This window comes from Mirounga leonina, unplaced genomic scaffold (assembly GCF_011800145.1).
Source record: "Mirounga leonina isolate KUSES-001 unplaced genomic scaffold, KU_Mleo_1.0 Mir_101664, whole genome shotgun sequence".
NCBI classification, from domain to species: Eukaryota; Metazoa; Chordata; class Mammalia; order Carnivora; family Phocidae; genus Mirounga; species Mirounga leonina.
Window position 1 is genome coordinate 8453814 of NW_023270175.1, and position 22684 is coordinate 8476497.

A 22684-nucleotide genomic window follows, 5' to 3' on the forward strand; every position below is an offset into this window, starting at 1 on the left:
TTTCATTTACTGAAAATTATTCTAGATCACATAAACTTGAAAAACATTTGGGTTAGTTTCTATTATATCTGAGATTTAGAAATACTTGATTCGATAAGCACTGATTTGTCTTTAAGCTAATTAAATAGAACTCTTTACAAATTAATTTTGGTAATACCATCTGGAGGCAGAAAAATATCATATATAGTATGATATATATGATATGAATGAAATACACCAACAGACCCTATAGCTTCCATTCTAAAACTTCAGCCATGAATCGGGTACAGTACAAAATTTACTAGTTTATAAATTATTGTGTCTCTGGCAGATGGAACAAGGTAAAGTTACCTGCTCATATGGTTAAAGCTTTTTACTAGTCTTTTTGGCCAAGACTTTTAAGATTTGAATTTGTCCTTAACAGATAACTTTATGGAGGCTTTGGCCTAGATTCGGGCAAGGGAGCCTTTATAGCAACTTGTGTTTTAAAAAGCCTCTTACTATAACTAAAAAATAAAAAAAATTAAAAAAAAATAAAAATAAAAAGCTTCCTCCCTTTTTTCCCTTCGGTTTCAGGTGACTGTGGGCAGTGTTTTAGCTACCCCCTGGGGTGTTTACATTCCAAAGGCATGGTGAGATTTACATCTTCAAGGGATGGAGAAACAATCAGTTTTTCCTAGGAGTTTTGGGGTACATTTACCTCTTATCAAAAGTTTAAGGTAATTACTATTTAATTTTACCTTTATAAATAGTAATTACTATTTAAATTTTACCTTCTGTTTCTTAAGTGCAGAATGATTGCACTTCTAACATCCTGATTTTTATAATATCTGTAAATGTCTGGAGGCAAATAAGAAAGGGGCTGAGTGGAGGTTGAGTTGCTCTGACAGTTCGGCTTGCGTTTCTCTAAAGATTCAAGTTGCAAATCAAGAGCTGTTGATTTGAACTCTTTTTTTTCTCTTGCATTCCTGTAAGCTATCTTCAAAGAATTGGGCAGCTATTTCCATTATAATGCTTAGTGCCTTACAAGGGTGCCCAACCGCGTTATTTTGAATTTACCTTTTCTGTCAGGAAGAAAATGTGCTACTAGGGTAGAAATTAAAAGATTTCTATGTTCTGGAACTTCAGGGTTTAGTACAGTCTGCCTTTGAAAAGTCTGTAGAAAGCATTCAATAAAGGCCTTCAGATGCTCTCCCCTTCTTTTTGAGTGCACAATTCAACCTTAGACTAACTCACCTGAGGGAGGAGAGCCTCTTCTATTTTCTATCAGCCCCAGAACTTGGGCTTCCAGCTGATTCATTTCATGATTATTTGTAGGAGTGCCTGGGGGAAATTCTGGTCATCTGTGTCCTTTGTCGGGGGGGGGGGGTTCCTCTAGGGAGCCATCTGGGCTCTCTGTTACCTGTCAGCAGCCAACTCAAGTCTCTGTAAGTTGGTTTGTGAATGGCCACTCATCTTTCTAATTTCTCTCGAAATTTGGTAGGATCTTCTGATTGTGGAGGTCAAAGGGTTTTATGATTTAGAAGATCTGTTGCTGTCCAGGGACCATGAATTCTTTGTGGTGGGGGGCGGGGTCCAGGATACGTCCGTAAAGGGCATTGCTTTGGAAGACCTGTAGTTGACAGAGCCATGTGAGCCTTACTGTCAGTCCTAGGTGCTTCTGCTAAATTTGATTCCTGGCTTTTCAACATTTACACGAGTCACTTGTATACTCTGGGCCTGGAGATGAGGCTGGAGTACATCTTATAGGAGTAAATCGAAGTAAATCTCTGCAAATCTCTGCAGCAGGGTGTTTAAGGGATTTTAAGGGGGAAGGTGGAGGAGTTGGGGAGCTATGGGAATTTTCTGAGGAGATGGGGCTGGATCTGAAGCAGGGGAATTTATGTTCAACGTGGGCTCATTGCTGTTTAAAGTCTACTTTCTCTTCTTTGATAGTATTAAGGGAGTACCTAAGGCCAAAGAACCTAGGAGTTTTTCTCCTTTACAGTTTGGTGCCCAATGTGGGGCTCTCCACTGGCTGGATATTGCTCATGTGGGGGTTGCTGCAGCCGAGAGATCCTGGGTCCTCTCACAAGTGCTGGCAGAAGATAAGAATTCTTACCACATCAGTCTCTCAGACAGATCTCCACCTGCAGTGTCTGTTGGAAGCAAGAGCCCTGAGACTACTTTCTCCTTTTTCTAAATTTTAGATTAGTGGGAGAAAATATTCGTGTGAACTAGTTCCTCTGGTAGAGCAACTCCGGTAAAGAAAAAAGAAGAATCAGAGTGTCCTTCCTGCAATGGCTGTTTCTCAAGTACCTTTAATTCAAAACCATATGCCAAAGTGCTGTATTTTGGGGGTGGCACATTCTGCTCTCCCTCAGTGATTTCTTCAGAAACTAGCTCACAGCTATAGACCTATAAATCACGAATCTCTATTTTCTTTTTCTCTGCATATCCCACTGCAATAATAGGTCCCATATGCATACTTCCTGCTGGGTCAAAAAATACTTCCTCCTATTGGTCATAAAACCACCTTGTTTAAGTTGCAAGGAGTGTTCCCTAGATCTCGTGTTAATGTGTGTCTAATGACGTCAGGTTCACAGTTTTTATCCTTGTTTACATTAACTTTATACTGCCACCACTCAAATCCTTTTCTGTTGCCACAGACACCACTGATGTCTTAGGTCACAAGGGTCACAAGGGGACATTTTTTTTTCTATGTCCCCAAATGATTCCACCTAATTTAGCCTCCAAATCCCCAGCCGTGTTTTCAAAGACCTCCACAATAGAATCCCCATCTATTCTCTAAGCTCATGTTCTATTACTCATTTGCATATGTACCTTTTCCCCCCAACCAAACAGGATTATTTGCTCTGCTTCAGTCATGCCCCATTTATTTCTGAACCGCAAGCCTCGGTCATTCCCTCTTCCTGGAGCACCTACCACCCATTAAATTTTGATTGTTGGAAAACTACTGATCTTCAAAGCTTTGTTCAAAGCTCTAGAGGAGATGCTGATCTGAATCCCTTGCAAACGTTCTCCCTTATTCTTTACCAGAAAGCCGGTGCTCCAACCCAGATGGTCTGTTCATCTTCTCACAATGATCCAATGCACATATCTGTTGCTGTGGCTTTGTTCGTGATGGTTCCTGTGCTGGAATTTTGTGACGGGGACTAAAGAGAGCCTATCAACTGTTATAAATCAAGGGAAAGAGAGGTGTTTGGGCCTTCAGAAGAAAGCTGTAGTCGGGAGGGTTGGGGAAGCATTCCAAATAACCTTGAACTATGGATAAGATTTTAATAGGCAGGTATGGGTAGATTCCTTTGCGAGAGGGGACTACATGGAGCCTAGCACAGTGCCTTGTATAGTAGGTACTTAATAAGTATTTGTTGAATGAATGAACGAATACATGAAGAGTGACAGGTCAAGGTCGGCCTATATCTGTATCAGTGCGATTGAGTTGATCACATCGGTTCTCTTTCTCTTCAGAGAGATTTGGAACAACATAAGAGGACTAGGTGCTTGAAGGGTGAAGAGGCCCTGAAAATAGAGGTATGTGAGTGGAAGGCAAAGGTTTCCCACCTCACACTTTTTCTAAAACCTGGTCTAGGTGAGATAATGACCTGAGCATCTGTGATGGTGGTTCACGCCTGAGCAGTACAATTTTAGGCTTACAGGCCTCACCCTGTCTTTACCACCTAAGGAAGGCCTCACTCTAGGAGGACTCCACCCATTTGCACCTAGTTCTCGGAATCACTTTGAAACTTCAAATACAAGCTCAGGTTTGGAATGGGATTCCCAGTTTTGAGCTGAGGTTAAGTTTATTGCAGGAACTCTGGATACAGTCATCATAATAAAGCCATGAAGTTCTCTTGGGGGGCCTGAGTGAAGCAGTTCCAAAATGGGCAAGTAGAAAAATAAAACTACTGTGAGATATCACTTCACACCTGTTAGAATGGCTTTCCCCAAGAAGACAAGAGGTAACAAGTGTTGATGAGGATGCGGAGAGAAGAGAACCCTTGTATACGTTTGGTGGGAATGGAAATTGAAGGCACTAGGGAAAACAGTATGGAGGTTCCTCAAAAAATTAAAAATAGAACTGCCCTATGATCCAGCAACCCTACTTCTGGGTATTTATTTGAAGAAAATGAAAACACTATTTTGAAGAGATGTCTGCACCCCGCCCCATGTTCATTGCATCATTATTTCCAATAGTGATGACATGGAAACAACCTAAGTGTTCATTGTCGGGTAAGTGGGTAAAGAAAATGTGATACACACACACAGACAAACACACACACACAGACACACACACACAAAATGGAATACAATTCAGCTATAAAAAGAGGGAAATCCTGCTATTTGTGACAACATGGATGGACCTTGAGGGTATCATGCTAAGTGAAATAGGTCAGACAGAGAAAGACAAATACTGTATGTTCTCACTTATACGTGGACTCTTAAAAAGCTGAACTCATAGAAATAGAAAGTAGAATGGTGGATGCCGGGGCAGGATGGGGGTAGGAAATGGAGAGGTGTTGGTCAAAGGGTATAAACTCTCTATTACAAGATGAGTAAGTTCTGTGGATCCAACATACAGCATGGTGACCATAGTTAATAGTAACGCATCATATAATCCAAGGTTGTTAAGAGAGTAGATCTTAAATGTTATCTCCAACAAAAATGGTAATTACATAAGGGGATAGAGGTGTTAACTGACCTTACTGTGGTAATCCTTTCCCAATAAACTATGTGTATCAAATCATCACATTGTACACCTTAAATTACATCTGTGATATATGTCTCTAATATCTCAATAAAGCTGGAAAATTTATTTTACTTTTTTTAATTTAAGAAAAGGAAAATGTAATTGGTCAATAAACATGAAAATATGCTCCACCATACTGCTAGTAAAAAAACAAACAAAACCATGCAGGGGCACCTGGGTGGCTCAGTTGATTAAGCATCTGCTTTTGGCTCAGGTCATGATCTCAGGGTCCTGGGGTTGAGCCCGACCTCAGGCTCCCTGCTCAGCGGGGAGGCTGCTTCTCTCTCTCCCTCTGCCCCTCACCCCTGCTTGTGCTCTCTCTCTTTCTCTTTGTCTATCTCAAATAAATAAATAAAATCTTTTTTAAAATCATGCAAATTTAAAACCTTACTAAGAAACTGCTTATAATTCATCAGAATGGCAAAGAAAAATCAATAAAATATCTGATAATGCCAACGGCTGGTTAGAATGTGAGGAACAGGGAATACTTGCGGAAGTGTATTAGGAGAGTAATTAGGGAGCAATACCTAATGAAACTCAAATTGCTTACAACTGACTGCCAGCAAGTATAGATCTTTTACTGTATCGAGGTATATACCCAAGATAGGCTCTTATCCATGCGTTCAAGGAAGCATGTACAATAATGTTCATTGTGTCATTCATTCGACACCTATTTATTGAGTTCCTGCTCTACACCTGGCACCGTTCCGTGTGCTGGGGTTCTATCATTGAACAAAGCAGATATAAATCCCTGTTCTAATGGCGTTTACATTCCAGCGGAGGGAAGCACTGCATGCCATATAGAAAAATCAAAGTTGCCTAAATGACCATCAGTAGAAAATGAAATATAAGAAAAAATAACATGTTTTGCCCCCAGCAATAGAATATCATAAAATAGTTAATACATGATAGAGCTAGATGTTTCTCATTGCTTTGTGTGAAAAAAGTAGGTAGCAGAATATGTCACGTGTACCATTTATGTAAATGTTTAAAACAAGAACATGTTAGATACTGTTTGTAAATACATATATATGCATATAAATGGATTATAATAAAAAAGCAAAGGAAGGACGCCCATTAAACTCATGTTGTTGGTGGTCCCTAGAGAGTGTATATGTGTGGATGGAGGGAAGTGAAATAGAATTTGGGATGGGTACAAAGAGCACTTCAATGTCACATGCAATGCTCGATTTATTTTATTTAAGAAACATAAGGCCAAAATGACAAAAATGTTAGTAATTTCCTATTGTAGGTAGTAGGTTTCCTGTTTTTTGTTAGATTTTTTTCCCTGCACCTGTCTATTCTATTAAATTCTCAAGAAAAAAGGAAAAGGTAAATAACTAAAATAAGTCAATGGCCATGACAAATGAGCCACCTATCTCTGTCAGCACTTGCACATTTGCTAATAATGGGATGACTTCAACTTGAAACTGGTCGGTCACGTTGTTATGCACCCATACGTGCTGTCAGTCTGTTAAATGCAAAGATGTTACACTGCTGTGTATTTGAATTGCCCTGAGAGGTGGTAGTCATTTGAATGAGAACTCCATTTCTGCCCTCGAGAGATCTCCTCTGTAGAAGGGCATTTAGTTTGTCTGGAGACCTTTGGAGCAACTGAGATCTGGTTATCTTACCTCTAAAATGTGGACCAAGCCTATTAGGCTTCTTCGTGTCTCTGGAGGTCCACAGGGGCCTCCCTGTTACAGCGTGGGGTCGATTTGTTTCTGTTCTGTTTTGACCCATGTAATCAGCCAAGGCGATGAAAAACATCTTCATGAATTGACAAATCTGGTGCGGGTGGCTGGGGGGTAAGAAAGTCTTACTCCAAATAACCTATGAGCATTGGAAAGCTATAGATATCTTTTAAACTATAGCCTCTGACCCTGACTGTGGGAAAGGAACAATCTTATTTATTAACAGCCCTCCCGACTGCACTGAAAAACGTTGCCACCATCACTTAAGGCAGGTCGGTGATGAGCTATAGAAATCAAAAGTAACAGAAAGGTCCTTGCCCTCTTAGAAGCAATAAGCCAAACACAACACTGGCATACGTGGATAGACAGAAAAACTTTAATATTTATCCACATTCAAAAAACTAGGTACACAGTATGAAAATACTAGGTACACAGTATGAAAATAAAACAACGTATAGAAAGCATTTTACTTTTTCTATTACCACAGCAAAATCTCATGATTGCCAGGAATATAATTCAATTGGTGATTGACTCCCACAGCCCACCCTGCTCCATTCTCAATTAGGGGCGGGTTAGCTTTCTGAGGTGGGCATAGAAGCACTGAGAGATGAGTAAAACTATTGAAATGGGGTGGACAACTTTCACTGAGAGATGCCAAGCTTTGCCTGGGAGCCAGATGAATCTTCCTGGTGTACTGGACTCCTGAAAATGGAGACCTGCTAGCTGTCTCCAATCACCTAGTCATCACGTTTAGCCTTGCAATAATGCAATCCTACAATTTACAAGGTTGAATGTTGGGCCCTATTTGCTGGTTTATGGCAGAGATTTTCCGATAATATCACTGTCTTTAACGACTACTGCTGCTAATATCGCTACTACTCCATTAGCAAGAGCTATTGTGTATTGAGTGCTTCACTGTGCTGTACGTAAACGTCTCTATCCCTATAGCCACCTTGTGAGACAGGCACAATCATGATCTCCATCCAACTGGTACAGAGGCTCAGAGAGGTTAGGTGATTTTCCCAGAATCACCCAGTGGTAGAGCTGGGATTGGGCTGGAGTTTTTGACCTCAAAACCCCGATGCTTAAGAACGACTTTACCTCAATGTATACTGTCTTTTCTTTCCCACTTTCTTGTCTTCGAGTCCATAAGAAATCTAATTAAAAACACAAATGTAGCTAGGGTGGACCCCGCATTCTTGTCCTGTTTCGACTCTGTCCTCTCTGATCCAAAGGGAGTTCGAATGCTAGCCAATAAGACTGCGTTGCTTATTAGAAAAGGAAAAAGAAATGCATTGTTGCATTTCCTTGGGGGAAAGGAAGAGGATTGTCTACACTAAGGACCTCTTTACTTTTTTAATTAACAAAGTATGATGAGACAGTTTCTGATGTGTTTCAAGACCCAGAATGGAAATTTACACCATTACATTCTTGTAATGGAAATGTGTTCTCTATTTAACAACTTCAAAATGAAACACATTATTAATGCAATATGGACCAGAAGTGTGGCCAAGCACTCAACTGGAAGAAAAAAAAAAAACACAAAATGAAAACAATGACCCAGATGACCAAATTAGACTAAAATTAGTTAAAGCATAAACTGGCAAAACCAACAAAAACTTCTAACCTCCTTCCCCAATCAAATTAAATACACATATGTAGCTGGTTAAAGATTTAACTTTCTAAATTTTAAGAAAACTATCATTTGCTTGTGTACTGGTGATTGACCCTGGAGTCATGCTCAAGTGGAATGTAATGCGCTCATATATAATCTAGGCAATTAATAGGTCCAGAATTCTACAAATATATGTACTCTACAAGTATTTCCATTTTGTCTCCAAAACCTATCATCTTTTTTATACAAAATGAGCAATCAAATGCTCCTCCCTGGATCGCTTTCCCAGAGTGAGAATCCGAAAGAGGTTGTGGTTTGGTAGACTTCAAAGTCCAAGGGTTGACTTTATCCTATACTTCAGTTACAGCCACTCATCCCTGCATGATTCTGCTCTCGTATGTATGTATTATGTATGTATGTATTATGTATGCATGTATTTACTCCATTTTCCCTCCATTTTCCACTTCTGTTATCCTTCCCTGACTATAGGCAGCCATTCTAATGCATTTGATATGTATCCCTTTGTTTTTGTAAAATGCTGAATCTCACTTTCTGTGCATGTATTTTGCAATTTATGTAAATGGCTGTGTTCTGTAGACCTCATTTGGTTTCTTATTTTTCACTTAACGTGAGTTGCAAATACTCACACATATTTGTGTGCGTGTGTGTGTGTGTAGTTACCCAAAGCCTAAAAATCACCAAATAAGACTTTTCTTCTGCATACTTTTCCTAATTTTACCTGTTCTTTTGGGGAGTAGGCACGTCAATTGCGAATTATGGAAAGTGAAGTGCGGCCAGACCCAAACACAGATTTTATTTTGAAAAATGTGGTGCCACCTTTCATGGAGGTACATGCATCTTCTCGAAATAGACCCTCTTTATTTCTTCAAAATAGGATCTGTGTGGGCCAACCGATATTCACACTTCGGGATCTTCCTGATCGTCCTCTAGTCTTAATGAACTTCGGGGCAAAGTATAGGTTGCTTGTAATTGTGGGGTCTTTGTTGTGAACATCCATGTACGCATGGCTGTCTGATTGCCCAAACTTGTCTCGGCCTGTAGAAATGAACGGCACAGAATCAAATACTAACAGGTAATTCACAAATGAAGTATCATTGGTGAGGCCGAACTGATGAAAATCAGTATATACTTTGGATGTGCCGGGAAACCTGATTTCTAGTCCTAGCTCAACTACAAACTCACTGTGGGACTCCAGGCAAATCCTCTCTGGGCCTTTCTCTCTGCAATGAGGAGAGTTGGACCGGGTAAACCCCGAGGTCTCTGGCTGGGCTGTCATTCCGGGTTAATATGATTTGCAGCTGTGGCTCAATGAATACTCTATTTCTCCTCCTCCCTATCTATCCCCAAGTAATACCAGGAAAAACTGGTAAAAACAATAGATGCAGCTGCCTTTTCTTTTTTCCAGGAGAGTTGGAAGATGAGAAACCCAGGAGCAGGAACAGGTAACAATAGGTACCTTTGAGAAACAGCGCCAGAAACCTAGAGGCAGCCATGGACGGAGGAAGACTTGCCTTAGAGAAACCTATTGTGGATTGTTCCCAGAACTAAGAAACGAAAGTGTGTACTGTTTGACATAATAAAAATGGTCCCTGGAACAGAAACCTGAATCCACTAGGCAGGGCTAATGATTTTTCAAAATATTATGTTTGAACAGCCCTTTCTGTGGAAAAACCTTGAAAATACTATCTCTGTGTCTGTGCTTAAGGCAAACATATTCCATTGAATGAATGTGCCTGACGTCTGTTGCACACATATCCAGGAAATACTCAAATGGCCCAAGTCAGATGCAGTGACATATTTCAGGAGTGTTATTCAATGCGTAGCTGAATTTTCTCCGTGGATATTGCAACATCCTCAGCCTCATTCCCAAATGCCTGTTGGGACTGAAGGGGGTTGGGAGATCATTGATCCAAGTCTGAGACTGGCTCTGAGTCAGGAAATGAACTTGAAATGCGTCATCATCCGGACTGGAGAAGGCCTGCTGCACAGCGGAATTTAGCATTGCCCCAGTACAACCTTAGCAGGACCCTTTCCAAGAACATAAACTTTGCCTTTTCCAATTACATCTCCAGACCCCTGCCTCCCTCCAGCGCTTCGCTAGCTCCCACCCCACTGCCCAGTGTTCTGAATTCCTATGAACCTCTTACGTATTATACGGTCTCCTGCACGTGGTGTCTTGTTGATATCTGGTGCCAAGCCATGTGCCATTGGAAGGTAGGTCTCAGACCAGGTCAAGTTCTGGCTGTGGCAATGGCTACACCCATGGCCTTGGAAAAGATACAATCCAAGATCCTGATTTGGTGGGGGAGATCCCCTGGCCCAAAGAGGTTAAGCAACACGCTCGTGCTTATATGCTTATACAAGTAATCAGCAGCAGTTAAGGATTAGAGAGGAAGTCCTTCCTCTGACCCCCTACCTGGGTGTTCTTTGGACCTGCTTGTGTGTGTGTGTGTGTGTGTGTGTGAGAGAGAGAGATTCTTTTCTTGACAGTGTTCAACTACAAGTTGCCAAGAAACAGTTAACAGAAGGCACCCTGGTATAATGTGATGCTGAGAGCAGTGTCTGAAATAAGACAGATCAGGGCTTGAATCCCAGGTAGAATATTGTAAGGTATGTGACCTTTAGCAAATAACTGAAGCTCTTTGTTCTGTAATGTGTTTTGTCTAAGAGTAATACAGCCACTGCAGTTTTCTTTTGAACAGCGTGTTAGCATGGACTCTTTTTTTCCTGATCCTTTTAACCTATTTGTGTTTTTATATTGAAGGTGCATTTCTTGTAAGCGGCATATAGTTGGAACTTGCTTTTTAAAGCCAGTCTGGCGACGTCTGCCTTTAAATCGGAGTGTCAGATTATTTACAGTTAATGGGCTTATTGATAGGCTTGGATTTGAGTCTGTCATCTTCTCTGTTCTCTATTTGTCCTGTCTGTTCTTTGTTCCCTTTTTCCTCTTTTTCTACCTTTCTCTTTTGATCGAGTACTCTTTTATGGTTCATTTTTATCTTGTTTTGGGGGGCTTTTTAACTCTTTGTTTTGTTATTTTAGCTGTTGTTTTAGATTTCTGGCTTATATCTTTGATTTACCACAGTCTGCCTTCTAGAATATTATACTATTTTACATATATCCATAAAAATCTTAAAGATTTATTTATTTATTTATTTATTTGAGAGAGAGAGACAGAGAGAGAGCATGAGAGGGGGGAGGGTCGGGAGGGTCAGAGGGAGAAGCAGACTCCCTGCCGAGCAGGGAGCCCGATGCGGGACTCGATCCAGGGACTCCAGGATCATGACCTGAGCCGAAGATGGATGCTTAACCAACTGAGCCACTCAGGCGCCCCAATATATCCATAAAAATCTTACAACAGTCTACCTCCATTTGTCCTCTTCTGGCCTTTTTGTTATTGGTGTTGTGCATTTTACTTTTAGGTATGTTTTAAACCCTTCGATACATTGTTGTTAGTTTTGTTTCAACAGTTAGTTATCTTGAACAGATCTCCTTCTTTCTTCCCAGGTAGCTACCATTTCCGGTCACTTCATTCTTTTGCATAGATTCAAATTTCCATCTGGTATGCTTTTCCTTCTGCCTAAAGGAGGCCTCTTAACACTTCTCGGAGTGAGGGGCTCCTGGTGATGAATTATTTCAGCTTTTGAATGTCTGAGAGTGTCTTCATTTGTCTTCCTTTTTCAAAGGTATTTTTGCCAGGTGTAGGATTCTGGGTGGACCGATTTTTTTTTCTTTCAATACTTTGAAGATATTGCCACACAATTTCTTTTTTGTTTTGTTTCCCACGAGAAACCCGAGAAATCCTCTGTCATCTTTTTCTTTGTTACTCTGTATATAACAGGTCCTTTTTCTCTGGCTACTTTTAAGATTTTTCTCTTCATCATTGCTCTTAAGCGATTTGATCATAATGTGCCTTGATGTCGTCTTCATGTTTCTTGGGCTCGGAGTTCAGTGAATTTCTTGTACCTGTGAGTTTGTACTTTTCATCACATTCGCAATGTTTCTTTCTTGAACATCAGTTTTTCTGCCACTCATGTCTCTCCCCTCTTTTTGTGATTCCAAACATGTATATTAGGCCAATTAAGCTGTTCCTGTGGCTCCGTTTCTTTATTTTTTTGTTTTTGTTTTTATTCTTTGTGTTTCCTTTTGGATAGTTTTTATTGCTAGGCCTTTAATTCCCTCATGTTTCTTGTGCAATGTACCATCTTGCTAATCCCAGTGCACTTTTCATTTCACACATTGGAGTTTTTAATCTCTTGATGTTTGACGTGAATCTTTTAAAAATATCATCTGTGTCTCTCCTTAACTTTCTGAGCATATCCAATTCAGTTATAAAAATGTTTTAATGTCCTTCTCTGCTAATTCTAACATTTGTGTCACTTCTGGGTCAGCTTGGATGGATTCTTTTCCTCATTATGGCTCATGTTTCCTGCCTCTTGGAATGGTTGTTAATCTTTGATTTGATGCCAGACATTGTGATTTCACCTTGATGGCTGCTAGATAGTTCGTGTTTCTATAAATATTCCTGAGCCTTGTTCTATGATGCAGTTAACTCACTTGGAAATATTTTTATCCTTTCGGGTCTTGCTTAATGATTTGTTAGGTGGTTCTGGATCAGTGTTCAGTCTAGGGCTCCTTCTTTCCCACTACTGAGGAATGACCCTTCTGTATACTCTGCCTGGTGTTCATGAATTATGAGATTTTCCGGTCTGCATGGTGGGGATAGGTACTATTTCCAGCCCTGTGTGAGCAGCAAACTGTTTCTTCTAATTTTTTTTCAGATGGCTCTTTCCCAGCCTTGGTGATTTTCCTCATACACATATATCAATAACTACTCTGCTGTATACAAGAAGGAGTGCTCTGCAGATCTCCAGGCTTCTCTGTGCAGCTCTGTCCTTTCTGGATGTCCGGCCCATGACCTTTGGTTGCATTACTCTCCCTGGACTTAAAGCTGCATCTGTTTAAACTGAGGGAGTCCACTGTCTTTGCCTCAGTTCCCCCTCTCTACACCATAGCTCAAGACATATCTTAAGATAGTTAGTTGGAACAATCACAGGGCTCCCCTTATTTGTTTCCCATCTCTGTTATCACCATCCTTCCTTGACTAATATCCAGTGTCCTTGAAACTGTGTCTTCAGGTGTTTTGTCTGTTCTTGTTTTTGTGGTTAAGTGGGAAGGTCAAACCCATGCTTGTTATTCTACTTTGGCTGGAAATGGAAGTCCCACATGAATTTCTCTGAACATCAGTTTCTCCTCTGTAAAATGGAAAGAATTGTGGTTCCTGTGGTACTGAGTATTTGTGAAGATTGAGATAATACATGTGAAACGTTCTCATTGTAGCTGGTCAATCAATGTATATTATCTCTCCTTCTCTTTTCTCACATGCTAGCTTACTTCTCTCCATGATTTTTACCAGGGGACTGGTCCTTTTCATGGCTCTTATGGCCTGTAGGGGCTGTTTGAGCTAGGTCTATGTAAAGAGTGTAAACTGTCAGTCCTTTTGAATGTATTCCAAAAACTTGTTTGGATAAAGAAAAAAGAGAGAATTGCACCTGATCTATTCTAAGAAAACAGATTGAAAATGAGTATTTTCATATCTCTCTCTGGTAGTAAGTAAAAACAACTGAGTTGGTAGTAAGTAAAACTGCTGGTAGTAAGTAAAAACAACTGAGCTCTATCCCGACTTCCAAGGGACTTGGACAGTGTTCCAAGGGACAGAGCTTCAAGAAAGAGAGAGAGAGACAGAGACACATAGAGAGAGAGAGAGAGACATAGAGGCAGAGACAGAGAAGCAGAGAGAGAGAGAGAGAGCAAGAAAACACAATATTCATCATTTTAACACAGACAGGCCTTTAAAGGGTATTTTGTTATTCCAAATTTGGTATTCACTGTGCTTAAGGACAACTAGTGTTTACTTTCATAGCTTAGTTAAGTCTATGGATAATTTACACAGTTCTCTATGCCTTCTCCAGGAATCAACAGACTTTCGAGGGAGGAAGTCCCACACCCTCTTAGAAAACTGGATAGAAAGATTGAAAGAGTCTCACATGGAAAAGGAGGGCAGACGCCCAAAGATGGACAGGCCAAGAAGTGAGTCACAGCGAGCAAGCTGCGTCCAAATATACTACAGAGTATAACTTGACCTTTAAAGAAGGAAAAATCACTCCAAAGATTGAGTCAATTTATAATTTGTATCTTCCCCATGCCTTGATTGCCCCTGATGAACAGCAGTCCATTCATGCAATTATTTATGCAATTAGCAAATATTTATTCAACATTTAATGTGTGCATAGCACAGTGTCACAAGCAGTGATGAATAAAATGTGGTATCTCTCCTTCTGCAACTTTTATTGTCAAACTGCTGCCAAAAGTAAAGTGATCCTAACTACTGTCCTTAACTTTAATAGAACAGCTACTAATCCACTGTGGGAATGGGGAGGGGGGCAAATTTACCTTTTAAAATTATGGTTCAAGGGCACCTGGGTGGCTCAGTTGGTGAAGCGTCTGCCTTCGGCTCAGGTCATGATCTCAGGGTCCTGGGATCGAGTCCTGAGTCGGGCTCCCTGCTGAGCGAGGAGTCAGCTTCTCCCTCTCCCTCTGCCCCTCCCCCACCCCTGCTCATGCACACATACTCTCTCTCTCTCTCTCTCAGATAAATAAAGTCTTTAAAAAAAAATAAAATTATGGTTCATTTTAGTCCTGAACCTGTAGCTTTAATCCAGTCATACCCATTCACACATCATATGCTCCCAAACCAAGAAAGTTAAGGCCCTTTTTCAGAACCCACATAGGAACTACCAGGTGTCTCTCTGGATTTACCTGCCATTCCATTCCTTTGGCACCATTCCCGATTCATGACTTTGTTCCCCATGTTTGATGCTGTTCCTGACCTTTAGACTTGTCAACTTCAACTAACCACTGTGTATCACACTTGATTCTCTAAGGACTTTTAGCTTACCTCTCTGAATCTTTTATTTCGGGATACTTCAGGTAAGGCAACCTGAACTAGCTCTGGTACTCATGACTCACATTCTGGCGAGGCTATTCTTGGTCCCTGGGAAATGGAAATAGGGCATTTCAGAATTTAGACATCAGGCAATAAAGAGCCCACTCAGGAAGTACTTCAAAATTTATTTGTTCCTTTGACATGTATATATTAAGCAGCTGATTTGTGCCAGGAACTCTGCTCTGATAAAGCTATAGTCTGGCAGGAGAAAGCTACATTAATGTTAAAAAAAAGGCACAAACAAATGTAACCTGACAATGATGACAAGAACCATGAAAAGAAATAGGTCAATGCTTGACGGAGGAAGATTGGCTTGTGGTAGTGGAAGATGGCTACTGTAAATAGGGTATTTAAGAAACTGCTCTCTAAAGAATTGTCACTTAGGGGCGCCTGGGTGATGCAGTCGGTTAAGCGTCCAACTCTTGGTTTTGGCTCAGGTCATGATCTCAGGGTCATGAGATTGATCCCCACATCAGGTTCCCTGCTCTGTGCTCAATGGGGAGTCTGCTTGAGATTCTGTCTCTCCCTTTCCCTCTGCCCCTCCCCTTGCCCCCATGCTCATGCACTCTCGCTCTCTCTCTCTCCCATAAATAATCTCTTAAAAAATAGAGAATTGTCACTTAAACAGATCTGTGGGATAGGTAAGAGCCAGTTATGCAAAGATTTATGCAAAGAAAGAGCATTATAAATTCCTAGAGGAGAACACAGGCAGCAACCTCTTTGACCTCAGCTGTAGCAACTTCTTACTAGACATGTCTCCAGAGGCAAAGGAAACAAAAGCAAAAATGAACTACTGGGACTTCATCAAGATAAAAAACTGCACAGCAAAGGAAACCATCAACAAAACTAAGAGGCAACCTACAGAATGGGAGAAGATATTTGCAAATGACATATCTGATAAAGGGTTAGTATCCAAAATTTATGAAGAATTTATCAAACTCCACACCCCAAAAACAAATAATCTAGTTAAGAAATGGGCAGAAGACATGAATACACATTTCTCCAAAGAAGATATCTTGATGGCTAACAGACACATGAAAAGGTTCTCAACATCACTGATCATCAGGGAAATACAAATCAAAAATATGATGAGATACCACCTCACACCTGTCAGAATGGCTAAAATGAGGAAACAACAGATGTTAGTGAGGATGCAGAGAAAGGGGAACCCTCTTACACTGTTGGTAGGAATGCAAACTGGTGCAGCCACTCTGGAAAAGAGTATGGAGGTTCCTCAAAAAGTTAAAAATAGAACTACCCTAAGACCCAGCAATTGCACTACTAGGTATTTACCCAAAGGATACAAAAATACAGATTCAGAGGGGACACATGCACCCCAATGTTTACAGCAGCATTATCAACAACGGCCAAATTATGGAAGGAGCCCAAAGTTCATCCACTGATGAATGTACACACACACACACACACACACACACACACACTGGTATATTACTCAGCCATCAAAAAGAATGAAATCTGGCTATTTGCAACAATGTGGATGGAGTTAGAGAGTATTATGCTAAGCAAAATAAGTCTATCAGAGCAAGACAGATACCATATGATTTTGCTCATATGTGGAATTTAAGAAACAAAGATGAACATAGGGAGAAAAAAGAGACAGAGGCAAATTAAAAAACAGACTTAACTATAGAGAACAAACTGAGGGTTGCTGGAGGGGAGGTGGGCAGTTGGGGGGATGGGCTACATGGGTGAAGGGGATTAGGAGGGCACTTGTGATAAGCACTGGGTGTTGTATGTAAGTGATGAATCACTAAATTCTACTCCTGAAACCAATATTGTACTGTATGTTAACTAACTAGAATTAAAAAAAAAAAACCTTGAAACAAAAACAAAAACAAAAACAAAAACAAAAAAAGAGCATTCTGGACCAAGGGAACAGCAAGTGCAAAAAGTCTTATGGTATGTGAGAGGAACAGAATGGAGGTCATAGGTTTTGGAGAATTGTGAGCAAGAGAACAGTGACATGAGATGATTCGAGTCATGGGCAGGAACTCGATCTTTGGTTTGATTTCATGACTGTAGGATAATGGAAACTTCCATGTTCTGCGTTGCTGGGATTCGACTCCCGAGCAGGAGCCTCAGATCAACATCAGGAAGTTCTAGTATTATTCTACGGATGAATTTATGTGTCTCTTTTAATGAGTCACTTCTCTTTCTTCTCCCCTAAGTTTTCTCATTGAAAAATGAGAGGATTGGATTTAGACTTTCTTTGAGATCCTTCTAAACTTTAATGTTCTGTGATCCATAAAAATAACTTTCAAAATTCTGACTAAAAGCTCTGATTTATGGGTTAGTTTCAGCTGAATTGCTTCAAACCTTGTGACTTATTTCTAGGATTATAAACCTTAGCGGATCTATTCTTATGTAGATTTTATATTCTAATGAGTTTTCTCAAAGTTAATTTCAATATATTTTAATTGTCTCTGAAATAAGGGATAAGACCTGATATTTTTTATCCTCAATTACCTTCAAAATATGGCTTAGGAAAGATTATCTTTTTTAGGAATTTTGAAATTGTGGCACTGTGTATATAGATGAGTTATTGAAGATGTTTGAGTAACAATATTTTATAAATAACAGCTTTATTGAGAAATAAGTCACGTTATCATATAATTCACCTATTTTGAGTATACCATCCAATAGATTTGAGTGTATTCAAGAGTTGTGAGGCCAGCACCACAATAAAATTTAGAGCATTTTCATCACCACCACCCCAGAAACCTCATACCATTTGCATAAATCACAATTTTTTAAAGCCTACAGACATCTTTAATTTTTAGGAAGTGTCATGAACTAACATTCAAAAGGGTGATCTATTCTCTTGGATCTCTGCGACAGCTAATTTTAGAGGATTTGTTTTGTCTCATTCCACCGTGAGCTGTGGTAATAAAGTTTAGAATGTAACAACACTAGCAGCACAAAATGGAATAGATTTATCTTGGAAAAGGTAAAATCTTTAGCTATCTGCATATGCTGGCTATGTAGATGTGTATTTGTGTTACTTTGGTAGATGGCAAAAATCTACCTATCCCATGATTTGACGGCATTTGCTGAAGACTATTTCGTTTGTTTGTAGACATTTAGGGAAATTGATAGCCTTAGTTATATAACATCAATAAAACATGGACCAAATAATTAGGCTTCTCATACTTCTCACAGGGATTTTTGTATTATAGCGAGGTCTTATTTTGCTACTGGCCTCTGATCTACCCAGAGTGACCATGTGGCCACCTTGGGTGAGGGGAAAACTCAATTCTAAATTTTGAAAGGTTAGGTCTCAAATTGTTCCTGCTGTCAGCATTTTATCCATATTGCATATTATGTTTTTCCTTGGTATCCAGTATTCTTAAATATTTTTGGAACTCTTCCAAGAACATTTATGATAAAGGAAATTAAAAGAGCACAGTTAGAATATGCTAAAAAACATGACAATGATAAGGGTTTGAGCTCCAGCCAGTGGTCCGTCAGCTAATTACACTTTTGTCTGCCTAAGCACCCAAATCAGATTTTTCTCCCCTTTGGGCTCTGTTAGTCCTATTGGTAAAATTATGAATAAGTAAACTGAGTGGACAGAGAATTGTACACTACTTGGGGTATTTTTACTAGTTTTAATAAAAAAACTTTTAATTAAAAATATTATTTGAGTGTAATTGACACATAATGTTACATTGTACAACATAGTGATCAATAAGTCTATACACCATGCTCTGCTCACCACAAGTGTAGCTACCATCGGTCACCATACAACATGATTATAATGTCATTGCCTATATTCCCCATGTTGTGCCTTTCATCCCTATGACTTCTTCATTCCATACCTGGAAGCTTGTATCTCCCACACCCCTTGACCCATTTTGCCCATCCCCTACCCCCTCCCTTCTGGCAACCATTAGTTTGTTCTCTGTATTTACAGGTCTGATTCTGCTTTTTGTTTTGTTTGTTCATTTTGTTTTTTAGATTCCACATAGAAGTGAAATCATATGGTATTTGTCTTTCTCAGTCTGACTTATTTCACTTAGCATCATACCCTCCAGATCCATCCATGTTGTCACAAATTGCACCATCTCATCCTTTTTATGACTGTGTAATACTCCATTGTATATATATACCACATCTATCGATGGACACTTAGGTTGCTTCCATATCTTGGCTATTGTAAGTAATATTGCAATAAACATAAGGGTGCATATATCTTTTCAAATTAGTGTTTTTGGTTTTTGGGATGTAGTTACCCAGTAGTGGAATTATTGAATCATAAGGTATTTCTATTTTTAATTTTTTGAGCTACCTCTGTACCATTTTCCACAGTGGCTGCACCAATTTACATTCCCACCAACAGTGCACAAGGATTCATTTTTCTCCAGATCCTCACCAACGCTTGTTATTTCTTCTCTTTTTGATTTTAGCCATTCTGACAGGTGTTAGGTGATTATCATGGTGGTTTTGATTTGTATTTTACTTGGGGTATTTTAAAGGGGCCCCAAAATTACACCTGTCAGCCTATTTGTCAGTTCAAATTTGATCATAAGGAATGGTCACTGGGGGGCACCTGGGTGGCTCAGTTGGTTAAGCATCTGCTTTCGGCTTAGGTCATGATCCCAGGGTCCTAGGATTGAGCCCCGGCATCCAGCTCTCTGCTCAGTGGGAAGTCTGCTAGATGGTCATTGGAAGGTTTCCTGGGTGTTTTCTCTCAAGCACATCCCACCAGTAAGCTTACTCCAGGGTTTAAAGAAAAAAGGTACTTCTCAGAGAGGCAGCAACTTAAAGGTGCTTTTACTCTACAGTGTTATGTGACATAAAAGACCTTCTTGAATATTTAATAGCGCTCCTAGGAGAGATGCCAGTCCCTACCCCAGACCTACTGGGGAATCAGTAACTGAATTTTTATAAGTACCCAGGTAGTTCATGTACGCATTAAAGTTTAAGAAGCACTACAGCAGATGGTCTACTAGGCCAAGCAGGTCTTCTGGAACTTTAATGTAGTAGGTCTGTAGTAGGAACTGTAATTCTGCATTTATAACAAGATCCAAGGTGATGCCAATGTTGCTGGTTCACAGACCATGCTTGAGTAATAATGAGCTGGTCTTTGGTTTTCTGTGATTTTGTAACAAGAATGGATTATGAAAACCTAAGTACATACATGTTCACCTAAATTCTTCCCTGATTTGACTTATAATGTATCTAACATGAATATGTGCTAGCTAGCCTATCTTCAGTGTTACCTAGAAGACTCTGTGTGTCCATGACAAAAATTAATTACTCTGTAAGGTACTTTATGCTTTTTGAACCACATTTCAATACATGATTTCATCTGATCCCAGAATGCCTGCCCTTATTGTCTCTGCATAGACCCTCTGGGGTTGGTGTGGGCCTCAAAGTTGTGGCAAGAGGAGGGCAGATTTATTTGTTCTTAGACCCGAACCCAAAACACTAAGGCTGGAATGTTGAGTTAGTGACCAATAGGCTAGATTTATTTTTCTGGCACCAGAGGTTTCCCAGGGTATTCTGGGGGAAAAGAGTGCTCAAAACAAGGACTGGCCTTTTAAGAAGTATATGGGGCTATAAGAAAAATCCATGTGTTGTGGAGATTTAGTCTTATGATATCAAGGTTTAACTTCTGCCCTTTTGCTCTATCTCAGTGGAGACAGAAGAGGGAGAGGGACACTGATTTGGTAACTACTGATGTTTGAAACACATTAGAAGAATTCTCCCAGGTGGTTTGGGGTAGTATGATCAGTTATTACTTATAGTTCCTATCTTCTTTTTCACTTCTCAACTACAGTTCCCTAGTCAAAATGCAACTAGTAATTTAGTGTAAAACCTTTACCCCTACCTTGAGAGGAGGCTTCAAGATCGTGGCATAGAAAGATCCTCAACTTGCCTCCTCTTATGAACACAACAAATCTACAGCTACATATGGAACAATTCCCTCTAAAAATGACCTAAAAGCTAGCTGAACAGGGCCTGCACAACAAGGATAAAAGGGCCACATTGAGATGGGTAGGATAAGTGGAGTGTGGTCTAGCAAGAAAAAAGTCATCCAAATAAGGAAGAAAGAAGTAAAATTGTCACTATTTCAGATGATATGATACCATATATACAAAAACCTAAAGACTCCACCAAAAAAATTTTAGAACTAATAAATGAATTTAGTAAAGTTTCAGGATACAAAATCAATATACAGAAATCTGTTGCATTTCAGTACGCTAATAACCAACTATCAGAAAGAGAAATTAAGGTAATAATCCCATTTTCAATGGTATCACAAAGAATAAAATACCTAGGAATAAACGTAACCAAGGAGATGAATGCCCTGTACACTGGAAACTGTAAAACACTAATAAAAAAAATGAGGAAGACACAAATAAATGGAAAAATATTCCATGCTCATAAATGAGAAGAATTAATGTTGTTAAAATATCCATCCTACCCAAAGCAATCTACATATTAAATGCAATCCCTATCAAAATGTCAATGACATTTTTCACAGAACTAGAACTAATAATTCCAAAATTTGTAGCAAGCCCCCAAAAGCCCCAAATAGCCAAAGCAATCTTGAGAAGGAAAAACAAACATGGAGATATCACACTCCCTGATTTCAGTCTAGACTACAAAGCTATAGTAATGAAAACAGTATGGTATCAGCACAGAAACAGACACATAGATCAATGGAAAAGAACAGAGAGCCCAGAAATAAAGCCATAGATATATGGTCAATTAATTTATGATAAAGCCCAGAATACACAATGGGGAAAGGATAGTGTCTTCAGTAAATGGTGCTGGACCATAAAAAAAGAACGAAATCCTGCCATTTGTAATGATGTCGATAGAGCTAGAGATTATTATGCTAAGCGAAATAAGTCAGTCAGAGAAAAACAAATACCATATGATCTCACTCTTATGTGGAATTTAAGAAGCAAAACAAACGAGTGAAAGGGGAAAAAGAGAGAGAGAGGCAAACCAAGAAACCGTATCTTAGCTATAGAGAACAAACTGATAGTTGGGGCGGGCAGTGGGTGAAATACGTGATGGGGATTAAGGAGTGCCCTTGCAATAAGCACCAGGTATTGTATGGAAGTGTTGAATCACTAAACAATGCCCCTGAAAGTAATAGTACACAGTATGTTAACTAACTGGAATTTAAATAAAAACTAAAAATAAATAAATAAATAAATGGTGCTGGAAAACTGGACAGCCACATGCAAAAGAATGAAACTAGACTACTATCTTACACTGTATACAATAATTAGCTCAAAATAAATGAAGAAAGAAAACACAGGCAGTAAGGTCCTTGACATTGGTCTTAGAGATTTTTTTTTTTTTGGATCTGACTCCAAAGGCAGGAAAACAAAAGCAAAAATAAGCAAATGGGACTGCATCAAACTAAAAAGCTGCACAGTGAAGGAAATCCTCAACAAAACAAAAAGGCAACCTACTGAATGGGAGAAGACGTTTGCAAATCATATATCCAATAAGGTGTTAATATCCAAAATATATGAAAAACTCATACAACTCAACAACAAAACCAACTTAATTTAAAAATAAGCAGAGGATCTGAATAGATATTTTTCCAAAGACATATAGATGGCCAACAGACA